General features: G+C 53.4%; 14 non-coding genes across 14 annotated transcripts; 6 read left to right on the top strand and 8 right to left on the bottom strand.

Moving 5' to 3' along the window:
- Positions 1 to 722: 722 nt before the first annotated feature.
- Positions 723 to 805, bottom strand: TRNAL-UAA (transfer RNA leucine (anticodon UAA)). The gene has a single exon. It is a non-coding gene; the product is annotated as a tRNA-Leu (tRNA).
- Positions 806 to 1,749: 944 nt separating this feature from the next.
- On the top strand, positions 1,750 to 1,821 carry TRNAE-CUC (transfer RNA glutamic acid (anticodon CUC)). Its single transcript has one exon. It is a non-coding gene; the product is annotated as a tRNA-Glu (tRNA).
- A 1,126-nt stretch (positions 1,822 to 2,947) lies between these two features.
- On the bottom strand, positions 2,948 to 3,030 carry TRNAL-UAA (transfer RNA leucine (anticodon UAA)). The gene has a single exon. It is a non-coding gene; the product is annotated as a tRNA-Leu (tRNA).
- Positions 3,031 to 3,975: 945 nt separating this feature from the next.
- Positions 3,976 to 4,047, top strand: TRNAE-CUC (transfer RNA glutamic acid (anticodon CUC)). Its single transcript has one exon. It is a non-coding gene; the product is annotated as a tRNA-Glu (tRNA).
- Positions 4,048 to 5,167: 1,120 nt separating this feature from the next.
- Positions 5,168 to 5,250, bottom strand: TRNAL-UAA (transfer RNA leucine (anticodon UAA)). Its single transcript has one exon. It is a non-coding gene; the product is annotated as a tRNA-Leu (tRNA).
- Positions 5,251 to 6,195: 945 nt separating this feature from the next.
- On the top strand, positions 6,196 to 6,267 carry TRNAE-CUC (transfer RNA glutamic acid (anticodon CUC)). The gene has a single exon. It is a non-coding gene; the product is annotated as a tRNA-Glu (tRNA).
- Positions 6,268 to 7,393: 1,126 nt separating this feature from the next.
- TRNAL-UAA (transfer RNA leucine (anticodon UAA)) lies at positions 7,394 to 7,476 on the bottom strand. Its single transcript has one exon. It is a non-coding gene; the product is annotated as a tRNA-Leu (tRNA).
- Positions 7,477 to 8,421: 945 nt separating this feature from the next.
- On the top strand, positions 8,422 to 8,493 carry TRNAE-CUC (transfer RNA glutamic acid (anticodon CUC)). Its single transcript has one exon. It is a non-coding gene; the product is annotated as a tRNA-Glu (tRNA).
- Positions 8,494 to 9,613: 1,120 nt separating this feature from the next.
- TRNAL-UAA (transfer RNA leucine (anticodon UAA)) lies at positions 9,614 to 9,696 on the bottom strand. Its single transcript has one exon. It is a non-coding gene; the product is annotated as a tRNA-Leu (tRNA).
- Positions 9,697 to 10,641: 945 nt separating this feature from the next.
- On the top strand, positions 10,642 to 10,713 carry TRNAE-CUC (transfer RNA glutamic acid (anticodon CUC)). Its single transcript has one exon. It is a non-coding gene; the product is annotated as a tRNA-Glu (tRNA).
- A 1,126-nt stretch (positions 10,714 to 11,839) lies between these two features.
- TRNAL-UAA (transfer RNA leucine (anticodon UAA)) lies at positions 11,840 to 11,922 on the bottom strand. The gene has a single exon. It is a non-coding gene; the product is annotated as a tRNA-Leu (tRNA).
- Positions 11,923 to 14,065: 2,143 nt separating this feature from the next.
- On the bottom strand, positions 14,066 to 14,148 carry TRNAL-UAA (transfer RNA leucine (anticodon UAA)). Its single transcript has one exon. It is a non-coding gene; the product is annotated as a tRNA-Leu (tRNA).
- A 945-nt stretch (positions 14,149 to 15,093) lies between these two features.
- Positions 15,094 to 15,165, top strand: TRNAE-CUC (transfer RNA glutamic acid (anticodon CUC)). The gene has a single exon. It is a non-coding gene; the product is annotated as a tRNA-Glu (tRNA).
- Positions 15,166 to 16,285: 1,120 nt separating this feature from the next.
- On the bottom strand, positions 16,286 to 16,368 carry TRNAL-UAA (transfer RNA leucine (anticodon UAA)). Its single transcript has one exon. It is a non-coding gene; the product is annotated as a tRNA-Leu (tRNA).
- Between the last annotated feature and the right edge of the window lie 1,172 nt (positions 16,369 to 17,540).

The following is a 17,540-nucleotide window of genomic DNA, read 5'->3' as shown; positions in this document are numbered from 1 at the left end:
GTGTGGCCAGGGCTGTCTGATTTGCATAGTGACCAGTGGCATCTTGGGAATGTACAGGCTTTGGAGCCTAACGGGTGCTGCAGGGGTCTGCCTGGCCGGAGAAATGCCTGTCTGGCGCTCCCCTCAGGACACACGTGTCTTCCGTTCGAGCATGGAGGGTGAGGGACATGGGTCACCCTCATATACAGGGGTGTGGGCATGGGCAGGATGGGGCGTGGGGGACCCGTCAGGGCATTGCCCGTTTGGAAGCCCGTTCGGAAGGCAAGAGGAGGTGGAGGCGGAGGCGGGAATCTCTGCTCAATTTTTTCCCGAGGCCTGGGGACAAGCCTTTGCACATTTGATCCAGCCGGGCCTGCATCAGCAGATCCTGCTCCGATGGCAAGGGAGAGCCTGCAGGTGTAAATCAAAGAAAGGGGAGAAATCCGCAAGAGGCGGGTTAACAAATTCCAGTGGCAGGCCCATGTTCCCCAGGAAGCAAGTACTTCCTCCTGCTCCCTTCAGTGGGAAAAGACATAGGAGGTGTATTTCTCTAAGCAGGGGCTCTGCGTAGGTGGCACTGCATTGCTTTGGCAAACATCCATGCTAAGTGCAGAGTAGCAGCAGACCCCACAGCTGAGACGTGAATTGGGACTGTTAAGGAAGGGCACTGGGAGGGTGAGGAGGGCAGAGGAAAATGCTTTACAAAAGCATCTGCAAGTTCCTACACACCCGCTGAAAACCCATACCAGGGATGGGGCTCGAACCCATGCGGACAACTGTCCATTGGATCTTAAGTCCAACGCCTTAACCACTCGGCCACCCTGGTGAGACCCTAGGTCCTGCCTTACTCAGCTCCCTTTTCATGCTGGCTGCTCCAGCGCAGGCTGTCCAGCAAGAGGTGATTGCAGAGTAAAAAGGCTTTTGCAGGAGGATAAAGGTAATTGCTTATGACAAACACACTGTGTGACACCTAACTTTTCCCCACTCGTACTTTATGGGCAATCTATACAGTGGAGTTAGCTTAGTCACAATAAGGAAGTGAGCAAGGCAGGCTCACAAGAGCATCTCCTCCCTGGTGGTCTAGTGGCTAGGATTCGGCGCTTTCACCGCCGCGGCCCGGGTTCGATTCCCGGTCAGGGAAGATCCCTCTAAGACGTAGACGTGCGTAATTTGTCCACGCAGCTCAGCTTTTTTTAATCGAAGGTCCTTAAAAAGGCACCCGACCTATAGACGAAAGCAGAGGAAAGGGGCTGGGTCCCCTGTGTCCCAGGTTGCTTTGCTCCCATTGCCCTCAGCCACCTTCATGCGCACGCAGTCCCCCACCCAGTCAGGTGCTCTATGTGGGCGTAAAGTGCAGTACCAGCTCATCAGAAAGGTAAATTGCTGGAAAACCCGGCTGCGATGTATACATCTACTTTGGAGCACTCTTCTCCCTTGCACTCTTGAATCGGTCATTCGCAATGTATTCTTCCAGCAAGCTGAATAACGAGGTAGGTGTGAGAAGGTGTACCAGCTGTCTTTGAGCTATCAGCGGCCACTAGGTGTCCCTCTTGTGATTTCCCGGGGATCCCGATTGTACAGGAATTCGTCGGTTCAGTAGCACGGGGGAGGGGATGGCCTGTGCTTGGAAGTGACAAACAGTCTGGTGGAATCATGAGTGTTTTTTCAAGTTCTGATTCATATTCGCTGTAGAATAAAATATGCTTTCAGCCCCCATGAGCTTTGTCACTAGGAGAGCAGTGTAGGAACTTTTGCTGTATGGCTGTGGGTTCCCTGGTGGTCTAGTGGTTAGGATTCGGCGCTCTCACCGCCGCGGCCCGGGTTCGATTCCCGGTCAGGGAACAGTCCTTCTTCTGCCCTTGAATGCTTTTCCTTCCCGCAGGTCAGGGCTTCTCAAAATGAATTTGCTTTTCTGACAAACAGTTTGCCTAGCATCCCGCAATCTGGCTCCTAATTTGATTTTCGCAAGGTTCCCTTTGAGTTGCTTTCCTCGGCGGGAGGAAAATCTCTTGTGCAAGGCTCTTGAGGAAGTGAGATTCTGTATTCCGAGGTGCGCTTCTTTTCGTAGGCTTCTGACCACATGGTGTGCGGCAGGAAGTCATCTTTGACAGGGCCGCAGGCTTTGTCTCCAAATGGCATCCCGGACCCACTGCAACCCACCTTTTTGCTGAAACGGAAGTCTGGTTCAGGGTAAGAAAAAGCTGAGCTGCACGTACCGAAAGCAGCAGAGCCCAGCGGCGGAGAGGGTGTGGCCAGGGCTGTCTGATTTGCATAGTGACCAGTGGCATCTTGGGAATGTACAGGCTTTGGAGCCTAACGGGTGCTGCAGGGGTCTGCCTGGCCGGAGAAATGCCTGTCTGGCGCTCCCCTCAGGACACACGTGTCTTCCGTTCGAGCATGGAGGGTGAGGGACATGGGTCACCCTCATATACAGGGGTGTGGGCATGGGCAGGATGGGGCGTGGGGGACCCGTCAGGGCATTGCCCGTTTGGAAGCCCGTTCGGAAAGCAAGAGGAGGCGGAGGCGGAGGCGGGAATCTCTGCTCAATTTTTTCCCGAGGCCTGGGGACAAGCCTTTGCACATTTGATCCAGCCGGGCCTGCATCAGCAGATCCTGCTCCGATGGCAAGGGAGAGCCTGCAGGTGTAAATCAAAGAAAGGGGAGAAATCCGCAAGAGGCGGGTTAACAAATTCCAGTGGCAGGCCCATGTTCCCCAGGAAGCAAGTACTTCCTCCTGCTCCCTTCAGTGGGAAAAGACATAGGAGGTGTATTTCTCTAAGCAGGGGCTCTGCGTAGGTGGCACTGCATTGCTTTGGCAAACATCCATGCTAAGTGCAGAGTAGCAGCAGACCCCACAGCTGAGACGTGAATTGGGACTGTTAAGGAAGGGCACTGGGAGGGTGAGGAGGGCAGAGGAAAATGCTTTACAAAAGCATCTGCAAGTTCCTACACACCCGCTGAAAACCCATACCAGGGATGGGGCTCGAACCCATGCGGACAACTGTCCATTGGATCTTAAGTCCAACGCCTTAACCACTCGGCCACCCTGGTGAGACCCTAGGTCCTGCCTTACTCAGCTCCCTTTTCATGCTGGCTGCTCCAGCGCAGGCTGTCCAGCAAGAGGTGATTGCAGAGTAAAAAGGCTTTTGCAGGAGGATAAAGGTAATTGCTTATGACAAACACACTGTGTGACACCTAACTTTTCCCCACTCGTACTTTATGGGCAATCTATACAGTGGAGTTAGCTTAGTCACAATAAGGAAGTGAGCAAGGCAGGCTCACAAGAGCATCTCCTCCCTGGTGGTCTAGTGGCTAGGATTCGGCGCTTTCACCGCCGCGGCCCGGGTTCGATTCCCGGTCAGGGAAGATCCCTCTAAGACGTAGACGTGCGTAATTTGTCCACGCAGCTCAGCTTTTTTTAATCGAAGGTCCTTAAAAAGGCATCCCGACCTATAGACGAAAGCAGAGGAAAGGGGCTGGGTCCCCTGTGTCCCAGGTTGCTTTGCTCCCATTGCCCTCAGCCACCTTCATGCGCACGCAGTCCCCCACCCAGTCAGGTGCTCTATGTGGGCGTAAAGTGCAGTACCAGCTCATCAGAAAGGTAAATTGCTGGAAAACCCGGCTGCGATGTATACATCTACTTTGGAGCACTCTTCTCCCTTGCACTCTTGAATCGGTCATTCGCAATGTATTCTTCCAGCAAGCTGAATAACGAGGTAGGTGTGAGAAGGTGTACCAGCTGTCTTTGAGCTATCAGCGGCCACTAGGTGTCCCTCTTGTGATTTCCCGGGGATCCCGATTGTACAGGAATTCGTCGGTTCAGTAGCACGGGGGAGGGGATGGCCTGTGCTTGGAAGTGACAAACAGTCTGGTGGAATCATGAGTGTTTTTTCAAGTTCTGATTCATATTCGCTGTAGAATAAAATATGCTTTCAGCCCCCATGAGCTTTGTCACTAGGAGAGCAGTGTAGGAACTTTTGCTGTATGGCTGTGGGTTCCCTGGTGGTCTAGTGGTTAGGATTCGGCGCTCTCACCGCCGCGGCCCGGGTTCGATTCCCGGTCAGGGAACAGTCCTTCTTCTGCCCTTGAATGCTTTTCCTTCCCGCAGGTCAGGGCTTCTCAAAATGAATTTGCTTTTCTGACAAACAGTTTGCCTAGCATCCCGCAATCTGGCTCCTAATTTGATTTTCGCAAGGTTCCCTTTGAGTTGCTTTCCTCGGCGGGAGGAAAATCTCTTGTGCAAGGCTCTTGAGGAAGTGAGATTCTGTATTCCGAGGTGCGCTTCTTTTCGTAGGCTTCTGACCACATGGTGTGCGGCAGGAAGTCATCTTTGACAGGGCCGCAGGCTTTGTCTCCAAATGGCATCCCGGACCCACTGCAACCCACCTTTTTGCTGAAACGGAAGTCTGGTTCAGGGTAAGAAAAAGCTGAGCTGCACGTACCGAAAGCAGCAGAGCCCAGCGGCGGAGAGGGTGTGGCCAGGGCTGTCTGATTTGCATAGTGACCAGTGGCATCTTGGGAATGTACAGGCTTTGGAGCCTAACGGGTGCTGCAGGGGTCTGCCTGGCCGGAGAAATGCCTGTCTGGCGCTCCCCTCAGGACACACGTGTCTTCCGTTCGAGCATGGAGGGTGAGGGACATGGGTCACCCTCATATACAGGGGTGTGGGCATGGGCAGGATGGGGCGTGGGGGACCCGTCAGGGCATTGCCCGTTTGGAAGCCTGTTCGGAAGGCAAGAGGAGGCGGAGGCGGGAATCTCTGCTCAATTTTTTCCCGAGGCCTGGGGACAAGCCTTTGCACATTTGATCCAGCCGGGCCTGCATCAGCAGATCCTGCTCCGATGGCAAGGGAGAGCCTGCAGGTGTAAATCAAAGAAAGGGGAGAAATCCGCAAGAGGCGGGTTAACAAATTCCAGTGGCAGGCCCATGTTCCCCAGGAAGCAAGTACTTCCTCCTGCTCCCTTCAGTGGGAAAAGACATAGGAGGTGTATTTCTCTAAGCAGGGGCTCTGCGTAGGTGGCACTGCATTGCTTTGGGAAGCATCCATGCTAAGTGCAGAGTAGCAGCAGACCCCACAGCTGAGACGTGAATTGGGACTGTTAAGGAAGGGCACTGGGAGGGTGAGGAGGGCAGAGGAAAATGCTTTAAAAAAGCATCTGCAAGTTCCTACACACCCGCTGAAAACCCATACCAGGGATGGGGCTCGAACCCATGCGGACAACTGTCCATTGGATCTTAAGTCCAACGCCTTAACCACTCGGCCACCCTGGTGAGACCCTAGGCCCTGCCTTACTCAGCTCCCTTTTCATGCTGGCTGCTCCAGCGCAGGCTGTCCAGCAAGAGGTGATTGCAGAGTAAAAAGGCTTTTGCAGGAGGATAAAGGTAATTGCTTACGACAAACACACTGTGTGACACCTAACTTTTCCCCACTCGTACTTTATGGGCAATCTATACAGTGGAGTTAGCTTAGTCACAATAAGGAAGTGAGCAAGGCAGGCTCACAAGAGCATCTCCTCCCTGGTGGTCTAGTGGCTAGGATTCGGCGCTTTCACCGCCGCGGCCCGGGTTCGATTCCCGGTCAGGGAAGATCCCTCTAAGACGTAGACGTGTGTAATTTGTCCACGCAGCTCAGCTTTTTTTAATCGAAGGTCCTTAAAAAGGCACCCCGACCTATAGACGAAAGCAGAGGAAAGGGGCTGGGTCCCCTGTGTCCCAGGTTGCTTTGCTCCCATTGCCCTCAGCCACCTTCATGCGCACGCAGTCCCCCACCCAGTCAGGTGCTCTATGTGGGCGTAAAGTGCAGTACCAGCTCATCAGAAAGGTAAATTGCTGGAAAACCCGGCTGCGATGTATACATCTACTTTGGAGCACTCTTCTCCCTTGCACTCTTGAATCGGTCATTCGCAATGTATTCTTCCAGCAAGCTGAATAACGAGGTAGGTGTGAGAAGGTGTACCAGCTGTCTTTGAGCTATCAGCGGCCACTAGGTGTCCCTCTTGTGATTTCCCGGGGATCCCGATTGTACAGGAATTCGTCGGTTCAGTAGCACGGGGGAGGGGATGGCCTGTGCTTGGAAGTGACAAACAGTCTGGTGGAATCATGAGTGTTTTTTCAAGTTCTGATTCATATTCGCTGTAGAATAAAATATGCTTTCAGCCCCCATGAGCTTTGTCACTAGGAGAGCAGTGTAGGAACTTTTGCTGTATGGCTGTGGGTTCCCTGGTGGTCTAGTGGTTAGGATTCGGCGCTCTCACCGCCGCGGCCCGGGTTCGATTCCCGGTCAGGGAACAGTCCTTCTTCTGCCCTTGAATGCTTTTCCTTCCCGCAGGTCAGGGCTTCTCAAAATGAATTTGCTTTTCTGACAAACAGTTTGCCTAGCATCCCGCAATCTGGCTCCTAATTTGATTTTCGCAAGGTTCCCTTTGAGTTGCTTTCCTCGGCGGGAGGAAAATCTCTTGTGCAAGGCTCTTGAGGAAGTGAGATTCTGTATTCCGAGGTGCGCTTCTTTTCGTAGGCTTCTGACCACATGGTGTGCGGCAGGAAGTCATCTTTGACAGGGCCGCAGGCTTTGTCTCCAAATGGCATCCCGGACCCACTGCAACCCACCTTTTTGCTGAAACGGAAGTCTGGTTCAGGGTAAGAAAAAGCTGAGCTGCACGTACCGAAAGCAGCAGAGCCCAGCGGCGGAGAGGGTGTGGCCAGGGCTGTCTGATTTGCATAGTGACCAGTGGCATCTTGGGAATGTACAGGCTTTGGAGCCTAACGGGTGCTGCAGGGGTCTGCCTGGCCGGAGAAATGCCTGTCTGGCGCTCCCCTCAGGACACACGTGTCTTCCGTTCGAGCATGGAGGGTGAGGGACATGGGTCACCCTCATATACAGGGGTGTGGGCATGGGCAGGATGGGGCGTGGGGGACCCGTCAGGGCATTGCCCGTTTGGAAGCCCGTTCGGAAGGCAAGAGGAGGTGGAGGCGGAGGCGGGAATCTCTGCTCAATTTTTTCCCGAGGCCTGGGGACAAGCCTTTGCACATTTGATCCAGCCGGGCCTGCATCAGCAGATCCTGCTCCGATGGCAAGGGAGAGCCTGCAGGTGTAAATCAAAGAAAGGGGAGAAATCCGCAAGAGGCGGGTTAACAAATTCCAGTGGCAGGCCCATGTTCCCCAGGAAGCAAGTACTTCCTCCTGCTCCCTTCAGTGGGAAAAGACATAGGAGGTGTATTTCTCTAAGCAGGGGCTCTGCGTAGGTGGCACTGCATTGCTTTGGCAAACATCCATGCTAAGTGCAGAGTAGCAGCAGACCCCACAGCTGAGACGTGAATTGGGACTGTTAAGGAAGGGCACTGGGAGGGTGAGGAGGGCAGAGGAAAATGCTTTACAAAAGCATCTGCAAGTTCCTACACACCCGCTGAAAACCCATACCAGGGATGGGGCTCGAACCCATGCGGACAACTGTCCATTGGATCTTAAGTCCAACGCCTTAACCACTCGGCCACCCTGGTGAGACCCTAGGTCCTGCCTTACTCAGCTCCCTTTTCATGCTGGCTGCTCCAGCGCAGGCTGTCCAGCAAGAGGTGATTGCAGAGTAAAAAGGCTTTTGCAGGAGGATAAAGGTAATTGCTTATGACAAACACACTGTGTGACACCTAACTTTTCCCCACTCGTACTTTATGGGCAATCTATACAGTGGAGTTAGCTTAGTCACAATAAGGAAGTGAGCAAGGCAGGCTCACAAGCGCATCTCCTCCCTGGTGGTCTAGTGGCTAGGATTCGGCGCTTTCACCGCCGCGGCCCGGGTTCGATTCCCGGTCAGGGAAGATCCCTCTAAGACGTAGACGTGCGTAATTTGTCCACGCAGCTCAGCTTTTTTTAATCGAAGGTCCTTAAAAAGGCACCCCGACCTATAGACGAAAGCAGAGGAAAGGGGCTGGGTCCCCTGTGTCCCAGGTTGCTTTGCTCCCATTGCCCTCAGCCACCTTCATGCGCACGCAGTCCCCCACCCAGTCAGGTGCTCTATGTGGGCGTAAAGTGCAGTACCAGCTCATCAGAAAGGTAAATTGCTGGAAAACCCGGCTGCGATGTATACATCTACTTTGGAGCACTCTTCTCCCTTGCACTCTTGAATCGGTCATTCGCAATGTATTCTTCCAGCAAGCTGAATAACGAGGTAGGTGTGAGAAGGTGTACCAGCTGTCTTTGAGCTATCAGCGGCCACTAGGTGTCCCTCTTGTGATTTCCCGGGGATCCCGATTGTACAGGAATTCGTCGGTTCAGTAGCACGGGGGAGGGGATGGCCTGTGCTTGGAAGTGACAAACAGTCTGGTGGAATCATGAGTGTTTTTTCAAGTTCTGATTCATATTCGCTGTAGAATAAAATATGCTTTCAGCCCCCATGAGCTTTGTCACTAGGAGAGCAGTGTAGGAACTTTTGCTGTATGGCTGTGGGTTCCCTGGTGGTCTAGTGGTTAGGATTCGGCGCTCTCACCGCCGCGGCCCGGGTTCGATTCCCGGTCAGGGAACAGTCCTTCTTCTGCCCTTGAATGCTTTTCCTTCCCGCAGGTCAGGGCTTCTCAAAATGAATTTGCTTTTCTGACAAACAGTTTGCCTAGCATCCCGCAATCTGGCTCCTAATTTGATTTTCGCAAGGTTCCCTTTGAGTTGCTTTCCTCGGCGGGAGGAAAATCTCTTGTGCAAGGCTCTTGAGGAAGTGAGATTCTGTATTCCGAGGTGCGCTTCTTTTCGTAGGCTTCTGACCACATGGTGTGCGGCAGGAAGTCATCTTTGACAGGGCCGCAGGCTTTGTCTCCAAATGGCATCCCGGACCCACTGCAACCCACCTTTTTGCTGAAACGGAAGTCTGGTTCAGGGTAAGAAAAAGCTGAGCTGCACGTACCGAAAGCAGCAGAGCCCAGCGGCGGAGAGGGTGTGGCCAGGGCTGTCTGATTTGCATAGTGACCAGTGGCATCTTGGGAATGTACAGGCTTTGGAGCCTAACGGGTGCTGCAGGGGTCTGCCTGGCCGGAGAAATGCCTGTCTGGCGCTCCCCTCAGGACACACGTGTCTTCCGTTCGAGCATGGAGGGTGAGGGACATGGGTCACCCTCATATACAGGGGTGTGGGCATGGGCAGGATGGGGCGTGGGGGACCCGTCAGGGCATTGCCCGTTTGGAAGCCTGTTCGGAAGGCAAGAGGAGGCGGAGGCGGGAATCTCTGCTCAATTTTTTCCCGAGGCCTGGGGACAAGCCTTTGCACATTTGATCCAGCCGGGCCTGCATCAGCAGATCCTGCTCCGATGGCAAGGGAGAGCCTGCAGGTGTAAATCAAAGAAAGGGGAGAAATCCGCAAGAGGCGGGTTAACAAATTCCAGTGGCAGGCCCATGTTCCCCAGGAAGCAAGTACTTCCTCCTGCTCCCTTCAGTGGGAAAAGACATAGGAGGTGTATTTCTCTAAGCAGGGGCTCTGCGTAGGTGGCACTGCATTGCTTTGGGAAGCATCCATGCTAAGTGCAGAGTAGCAGCAGACCCCACAGCTGAGACGTGAATTGGGACTGTTAAGGAAGGGCACTGGGAGGGTGAGGAGGGCAGAGGAAAATGCTTTAAAAAAGCATCTGCAAGTTCCTACACACCCGCTGAAAACCCATACCAGGGATGGGGCTCGAACCCATGCGGACAACTGTCCATTGGATCTTAAGTCCAACGCCTTAACCACTCGGCCACCCTGGTGAGACCCTAGGCCCTGCCTTACTCAGCTCCCTTTTCATGCTGGCTGCTCCAGCGCAGGCTGTCCAGCAAGTGGTGATTGCAGAGTAAAAAGGCTTTTGCAGGAGGATAAAGGTAATTGCTTATGACAAACACACTGTGTGACACCTAACTTTTCCCCACTCGTACTTTATGGGCAATCTATACAGTGGAGTTAGCTTAGTCACAATAAGGAAGTGAGCAAGGCAGGCTCACAAGAGCATCTCCTCCCTGGTGGTCTAGTGGCTAGGATTCGGCGCTTTCACCGCCGCGGCCCGGGTTCGATTCCCGGTCAGGGAAGATCCCTCTAAGACGTAGACGTGTGTAATTTGTCCACGCAGCTCAGCTTTTTTTAATCGAAGGTCCTTAAAAAGGCACCCCGACCTATAGACGAAAGCAGAGGAAAGGGGCTGGGTCCCCTGTGTCCCAGGTTGCTTTGCTCCCATTGCCCTCAGCCACCTTCATGCGCACGCAGTCCCCCACCCAGTCAGGTGCTCTATGTGGGCGTAAAGTGCAGTACCAGCTCATCAGAAAGGTAAATTGCTGGAAAACCCGGCTGCGATGTATACATCTACTTTGGAGCACTCTTCTCCCTTGCACTCTTGAATCGGTCATTCGCAATGTATTCTTCCAGCAAGCTGAATAACGAGGTAGGTGTGAGAAGGTGTACCAGCTGTCTTTGAGCTATCAGCGGCCACTAGGTGTCCCTCTTGTGATTTCCCGGGGATCCCGATTGTACAGGAATTCGTCGGTTCAGTAGCACGGGGGAGGGGATGGCCTGTGCTTGGAAGTGACAAACAGTCTGGTGGAATCATGAGTGTTTTTTCAAGTTCTGATTCATATTCGCTGTAGAATAAAATATGCTTTCAGCCCCCATGAGCTTTGTCACTAGGAGAGCAGTGTAGGAACTTTTGCTGTATGGCTGTGGGTTCCCTGGTGGTCTAGTGGTTAGGATTCGGCGCTCTCACCGCCGCGGCCCGGGTTCGATTCCCGGTCAGGGAACAGTCCTTCTTCTGCCCTTGAATGCTTTTCCTTCCCGCAGGTCAGGGCTTCTCAAAATGAATTTGCTTTTCTGACAAACAGTTTGCCTAGCATCCCGCAATCTGGCTCCTAATTTGATTTTCGCAAGGTTCCCTTTGAGTTGCTTTCCTCGGCGGGAGGAAAATCTCTTGTGCAAGGCTCTTGAGGAAGTGAGATTCTGTATTCCGAGGTGCGCTTCTTTTCGTAGGCTTCTGACCACATGGTGTGCGGCAGGAAGTCATCTTTGACAGGGCCGCAGGCTTTGTCTCCAAATGGCATCCCGGACCCACTGCAACCCACCTTTTTGCTGAAACGGAAGTCTGGTTCAGGGTAAGAAAAAGCTGAGCTGCACGTACCGAAAGCAGCAGAGCCCAGCGGCGGAGAGGGTGTGGCCAGGGCTGTCTGATTTGCATAGTGACCAGTGGCATCTTGGGAATGTACAGGCTTTGGAGCCTAACGGGTGCTGCAGGGGTCTGCCTGGCCGGAGAAATGCCTGTCTGGCGCTCCCCTCAGGACACACGTGTCTTCCGTTCGAGCATGGAGGGTGAGGGACATGGGTCACCCTCATATACAGGGGTGTGGGCATGGGCAGGATGGGGCGTGGGGGACCCGTCAGGGCATTGCCCGTTTGGAAGCCCGTTCGGAAGGCAAGAGGAGGCGGAGGCGGAGGCGGGAATCTCTGCTCAATTTTTTCCCGAGGCCTGGGGACAAGCCTTTGCACATTTGATCCAGCCGGGCCTGCATCAGCAGATCCTGCTCCGATGGCAAGGGAGAGCCTGCAGGTGTAAATCAAAGAAAGGGGAGAAATCCGCAAGAGGCGGGTTAACAAATTCCAGTGGCAGGCCCATGTTCCCCAGGAAGCAAGTACTTCCTCCTGCTCCCTTCAGTGGGAAAAGACATAGGAGGTGTATTTCTCTAAGCAGGGGCTCTGCGTAGGTGGCACTGCATTGCTTTGGGAAGCATCCATGCTAAGTGCAGAGTAGCAGCAGACCCCACAGCTGAGACGTGAATTGGGACTGTTAAGGAAGGGCACTGGGAGGGTGAGGAGGGCAGAGGAAAATGCTTTAAAAAAGCATCTGCAAGTTCCTACACACCCGCTGAAAACCCATACCAGGGATGGGGCTCGAACCCATGCGGACAACTGTCCATTGGATCTTAAGTCCAACGCCTTAACCACTCGGCCACCCTGGTGAGACCCTAGGCCCTGCCTTACTCAGCTCCCTTTTCATGCTGGCTGCTCCAGCGCAGGCTGTCCAGCAAGAGGTGATTGCAGAGTAAAAAGGCTTTTGCAGGAGGATAAAGGTAATTGCTTATGACAAACACACTGTGTGACACCTAACTTTTCCCCACTCGTACTTTATGGGCAATCTATACAGTGGAGTTAGCTTAGTCACAATAAGGAAGTGAGCAAGGCAGGCTCACAAGAGCATCTCCTCCCTGGTGGTCTAGTGGCTAGGATTCGGCGCTTTCACTGCCGCGGCCCGGGTTCGATTCCCGGTCAGGGAAGATCCCTCTAAGACGTAGACGTGTGTAATTTGTCCACGCAGCTCAGCTTTTTTTAATCGAAGGTCCTTAAAAAGGCACCCCGACCTATAGACGAAAGCAGAGGAAAGGGGCTGGGTCCCCTGTGTCCCAGGTTGCTTTGCTCCCATTGCCCTCAGCCACCTTCATGCGCACGCAGTCCCCCACCCAGTCAGGTGCTCTATGTGGGCGTAAAGTGCAGTACCAGCTCATCAGAAAGGTAAATTGCTGGAAAACCCGGCTGCGATGTATACATCTACTTTGGAGCACTCTTCTCCCTTGCACTCTTGAATCGGTCATTCGCAATGTATTCTTCCAGCAAGCTGAATAACGAGGTAGGTGTGAGAAGGTGTACCAGCTGTCTTTGAGCTATCAGCGGCCACTAGGTGTCCCTCTTGTGATTTCCCGGGGATCCCGATTGTACAGGAATTCGTCGGTTCAGTAGCACGGGGGAGGGGATGGCCTGTGCTTGGAAGTGACAAACAGTCTGGTGGAATCATGAGTGTTTTTTCAAGTTCTGATTCATATTCGCTGTAGAATAAAATATGCTTTCAGCCCCCATGAGCTTTGTCACTAGGAGAGCAGTGTAGGAACTTTTGCTGTATGGCTGTGGGTTCCCTGGTGGTCTAGTGGTTAGGATTCGGCGCTCTCACCGCCGCGGCCCGGGTTTGATTCCCGGTCAGGGAACAGTCCTTCTTCTGCCCTTGAATGCTTTTCCTTCCCGCAGGTCAGGGCTTCTCAAAATGAATTTGCTTTTCTGACAAACAGTTTGCCTAGCATCCCGCAATCTGGCTCCTAATTTGATTTTCGCAAGGTTCCCTTTGAGTTGCTTTCCTCGGCGGGAGGAAAATCTCTTGTGCAAGGCTCTTGAGGAAGTGAGATTCTGTATTCCGAGGTGCGCTTCTTTTCGTAGGCTTCTGACCACATGGTGTGCGGCAGGAAGTCATCTTTGACAGGGCCGCAGGCTTTGTCTCCAAATGGCATCCCGGACCCACTGCAACCCACCTTTTTGCTGAAACGGAAGTCTGGTTCAGGGTAAGAAAAAGCTGAGCTGCACGTACCGAAAGCAGCAGAGCCCAGCGGCGGAGAGGGTGTGGCCAGGGCTGTCTGATTTGCATAGTGACCAGTGGCATCTTGGGAATGTACAGGCTTTGGAGCCTAACGGGTGCTGCAGGGGTCTGCCTGGCCGGAGAAATGCCTGTCTGGCGCTCCCCTCAGGACACACGTGTCTTCCGTTCGAGCATGGAGGGTGAGGGACATGGGTCACCCTCATATACAGGGGTGTGGGCATGGGCAGGATGGGGCGTGGGGGACCCGTCAGGGCATTGCCCGTTTGGAAGCCCGTTCGGAAGGCAAGAGGAGGTGGAGGCGGAGGCGGGAATCTCTGCTCAATTTTTTCCCGAGGCCTGGGGACAAGCCTTTGCACATTTGATCCAGCCGGGCCTGCATCAGCAGATCCTGCTCCGATGGCAAGGGAGAGCCTGCAGGTGTAAATCAAAGAAAGGGGAGAAATCCGCAAGAGGCGGGTTAACAAATTCCAGTGGCAGGCCCATGTTCCCCAGGAAGCAAGTACTTCCTCCTGCTCCCTTCAGTGGGAAAAGACATAGGAGGTGTATTTCTCTAAGCAGGGGCTCTGCGTAGGTGGCACTGCATTGCTTTGGCAAACATCCATGCTAAGTGCAGAGTAGCAGCAGACCCCACAGCTGAGACGTGAATTGGGACTGTTAAGGAAGGGCACTGGGAGGGTGAGGAGGGCAGAGGAAAATGCTTTACAAAAGCATCTGCAAGTTCCTACACACCCGCTGAAAACCCATACCAGGGATGGGGCTCGAACCCATGCGGACAACTGTCCATTGGATCTTAAGTCCAACGCCTTAACCACTCGGCCACCCTGGTGAGACCCTAGGTCCTGCCTTACTCAGCTCCCTTTTCATGCTGGCTGCTCCAGCGCAGGCTGTCCAGCAAGAGGTGATTGCAGAGTAAAAAGGCTTTTGCAGGAGGATAAAGGTAATTGCTTATGACAAACACACTGTGTGACACCTAACTTTTCCCCACTCGTACTTTATGGGCAATCTATACAGTGGAGTTAGCTTAGTCACAATAAGGAAGTGAGCAAGGCAGGCTCACAAGAGCATCTCCTCCCTGGTGGTCTAGTGGCTAGGATTCGGCGCTTTCACCGCCGCGGCCCGGGTTCGATTCCCGGTCAGGGAAGATCCCTCTAAGACGTAGACGTGCGTAATTTGTCCACGCAGCTCAGCTTTTTTTAATCGAAGGTCCTTAAAAAGGCATCCCGACCTATAGACGAAAGCAGAGGAAAGGGGCTGGGTCCCCTGTGTCCCAGGTTGCTTTGCTCCCATTGCCCTCAGCCACCTTCATGCGCACGCAGTCCCCCACCCAGTCAGGTGCTCTATGTGGGCGTAAAGTGCAGTACCAGCTCATCAGAAAGGTAAATTGCTGGAAAACCCGGCTGCGATGTATACATCTACTTTGGAGCACTCTTCTCCCTTGCACTCTTGAATCGGTCATTCGCAATGTATTCTTCCAGCAAGCTGAATAACGAGGTAGGTGTGAGAAGGTGTACCAGCTGTCTTTGAGCTATCAGCGGCCACTAGGTGTCCCTCTTGTGATTTCCCGGGGATCCCGATTGTACAGGAATTCGTCGGTTCAGTAGCACGGGGGAGGGGATGGCCTGTGCTTGGAAGTGACAAACAGTCTGGTGGAATCATGAGTGTTTTTTCAAGTTCTGATTCATATTCGCTGTAGAATAAAATATGCTTTCAGCCCCCATGAGCTTTGTCACTAGGAGAGCAGTGTAGGAACTTTTGCTGTATGGCTGTGGGTTCCCTGGTGGTCTAGTGGTTAGGATTCGGCGCTCTCACCGCCGCGGCCCGGGTTCGATTCCCGGTCAGGGAACAGTCCTTCTTCTGCCCTTGAATGCTTTTCCTTCCCGCAGGTCAGGGCTTCTCAAAATGAATTTGCTTTTCTGACAAACAGTTTGCCTAGCATCCCGCAATCTGGCTCCTAATTTGATTTTCGCAAGGTTCCCTTTGAGTTGCTTTCCTCGGCGGGAGGAAAATCTCTTGTGCAAGGCTCTTGAGGAAGTGAGATTCTGTATTCCGAGGTGCGCTTCTTTTCGTAGGCTTCTGACCACATGGTGTGCGGCAGGAAGTCATCTTTGACAGGGCCGCAGGCTTTGTCTCCAAATGGCATCCCGGACCCACTGCAACCCACCTTTTTGCTGAAACGGAAGTCTGGTTCAGGGTAAGAAAAAGCTGAGCTGCACGTACCGAAAGCAGCAGAGCCCAGCGGCGGAGAGGGTGTGGCCAGGGCTGTCTGATTTGCATAGTGACCAGTGGCATCTTGGGAATGTACAGGCTTTGGAGCCTAACGGGTGCTGCAGGGGTCTGCCTGGCCGGAGAAATGCCTGTCTGGCGCTCCCCTCAGGACACACGTGTCTTCCGTTCGAGCATGGAGGGTGAGGGACATGGGTCACCCTCATATACAGGGGTGTGGGCATGGGCAGGATGGGGCGTGGGGGACCCGTCAGGGCATTGCCCGTTTGGAAGCCTGTTCGGAAGGCAAGAGGAGGCGGAGGCGGGAATCTCTGCTCAATTTTTTCCCGAGGCCTGGGGACAAGCCTTTGCACATTTGATCCAGCCGGGCCTGCATCAGCAGATCCTGCTCCGATGGCAAGGGAGAGCCTGCAGGTGTAAATCAAAGAAAGGGGAGAAATCCGCAAGAGGCGGGTTAACAAATTCCAGTGGCAGGCCCATGTTCCCCAGGAAGCAAGTACTTCCTCCTGCTCCCTTCAGTGGGAAAAGACATAGGAGGTGTATTTCTCTAAGCAGGGGCTCTGCGTAGGTGGCACTGCATTGCTTTGGGAAGCATCCATGCTAAGTGCAGAGTAGCAGCAGACCCCACAGCTGAGACGTGAATTGGGACTGTTAAGGAAGGGCACTGGGAGGGTGAGGAGGGCAGAGGAAAATGCTTTAAAAAAGCATCTGCAAGTTCCTACACACCCGCTGAAAACCCATACCAGGGATGGGGCTCGAACCCATGCGGACAACTGTCCATTGGATCTTAAGTCCAACGCCTTAACCACTCGGCCACCCTGGTGAGACCCTAGGCCCTGCCTTACTCAGCTCCCTTTTCATGCTGGCTGCTCCAGCGCAGGCTGTCCAGCAAGAGGTGATTGCAGAGTAAAAAGGCTTTTGCAGGAGGATAAAGGTAATTGCTTATGACAAACACACTGTGTGACACCTAACTTTTCCCCACTCGTACTTTATGGGCAATCTATACAGTGGAGTTAGCTTAGTCACAATAAGGAAGTGAGCAAGGCATGCTCACAAGAGCATCTCCTCCCTGGTGGTCTAGTGGCTAGGATTCGGCGCTTTCACCGCCGCGGCCCGGGTTCGATTCCCGGTCAGGGAAGATCCCTCTAAGACGTAGACGTGCGTAATTTGTCCACGCAGCTCAGCTTTTTTTAATCGAAGGTCCTTAAAAAGGCACCCCGACCTATAGACGAAAGCAGAGGAAAGGGGCTGGGTCCCCTGTGTCCCAGGTTGCTTTGCTCCCATTGCCCTCAGCCACCTTCATGCGCACGCAGTCCCCCACCCAGTCAGGTGCTCTATGTGGGCGTAAAGTGCAGTACCAGCTCATCAGAAAGGTAAATTGCTGGAAAACCCGGCTGCGATGTATACATCTACTTTGGAGCACTCTTCTCCCTTGCACTCTTGAATCGGTCATTCGCAATGTATTCTTCCAGCAAGCTGAATAACGAGGTAGGTGTGAGAAGGTGTACCAGCTGTCTTTGAGCTATCAGCGGCCACTAGGTGTCCCTCTTGTGATTTCCCGGGGATCCCGATTGTACAGGAATTCGTCGGTTCAGTAGCACGGGGGAGGGGATGGCCTGTGCTTGGAAGTGACAAACAGTCTGGTGGAATCATGAGTGTTTTTTCAAGTTCTGATTCATATTCGCTGTAGAATAAAATATGCTTTCAGCCCCCATGAGCTTTGTCACTAGGAGAGCAGTGTAGGAACTTTTGCTGTATGGCTGTGGGTTCCCTGGTGGTCTAGTGGTTAGGATTCGGCGCTCTCACCGCCGCGGCCCGGGTTTGATTCCCGGTCAGGGAACAGTCCTTCTTCTGCCCTTGAATGCTTTTCCTTCCCGCAGGTCAGGGCTTCTCAAAATGAATTTGCTTTTCTGACAAACAGTTTGCCTAGCATCCCGCAATCTGGCTCCTAATTTGATTTTCGCAAGGTTCCCTTTGAGTTGCTTTCCTCGGCGG

This window comes from Triturus cristatus, chromosome 5_2 (assembly GCF_964204655.1).
Source record: "Triturus cristatus chromosome 5_2, aTriCri1.1, whole genome shotgun sequence".
NCBI lineage: Eukaryota > Metazoa > Chordata > Amphibia > Caudata > Salamandridae > Triturus > Triturus cristatus.
Note: the sequence above shows the minus strand (reverse complement) of the source record. Positions and strands in the feature narration are given on the sequence as shown.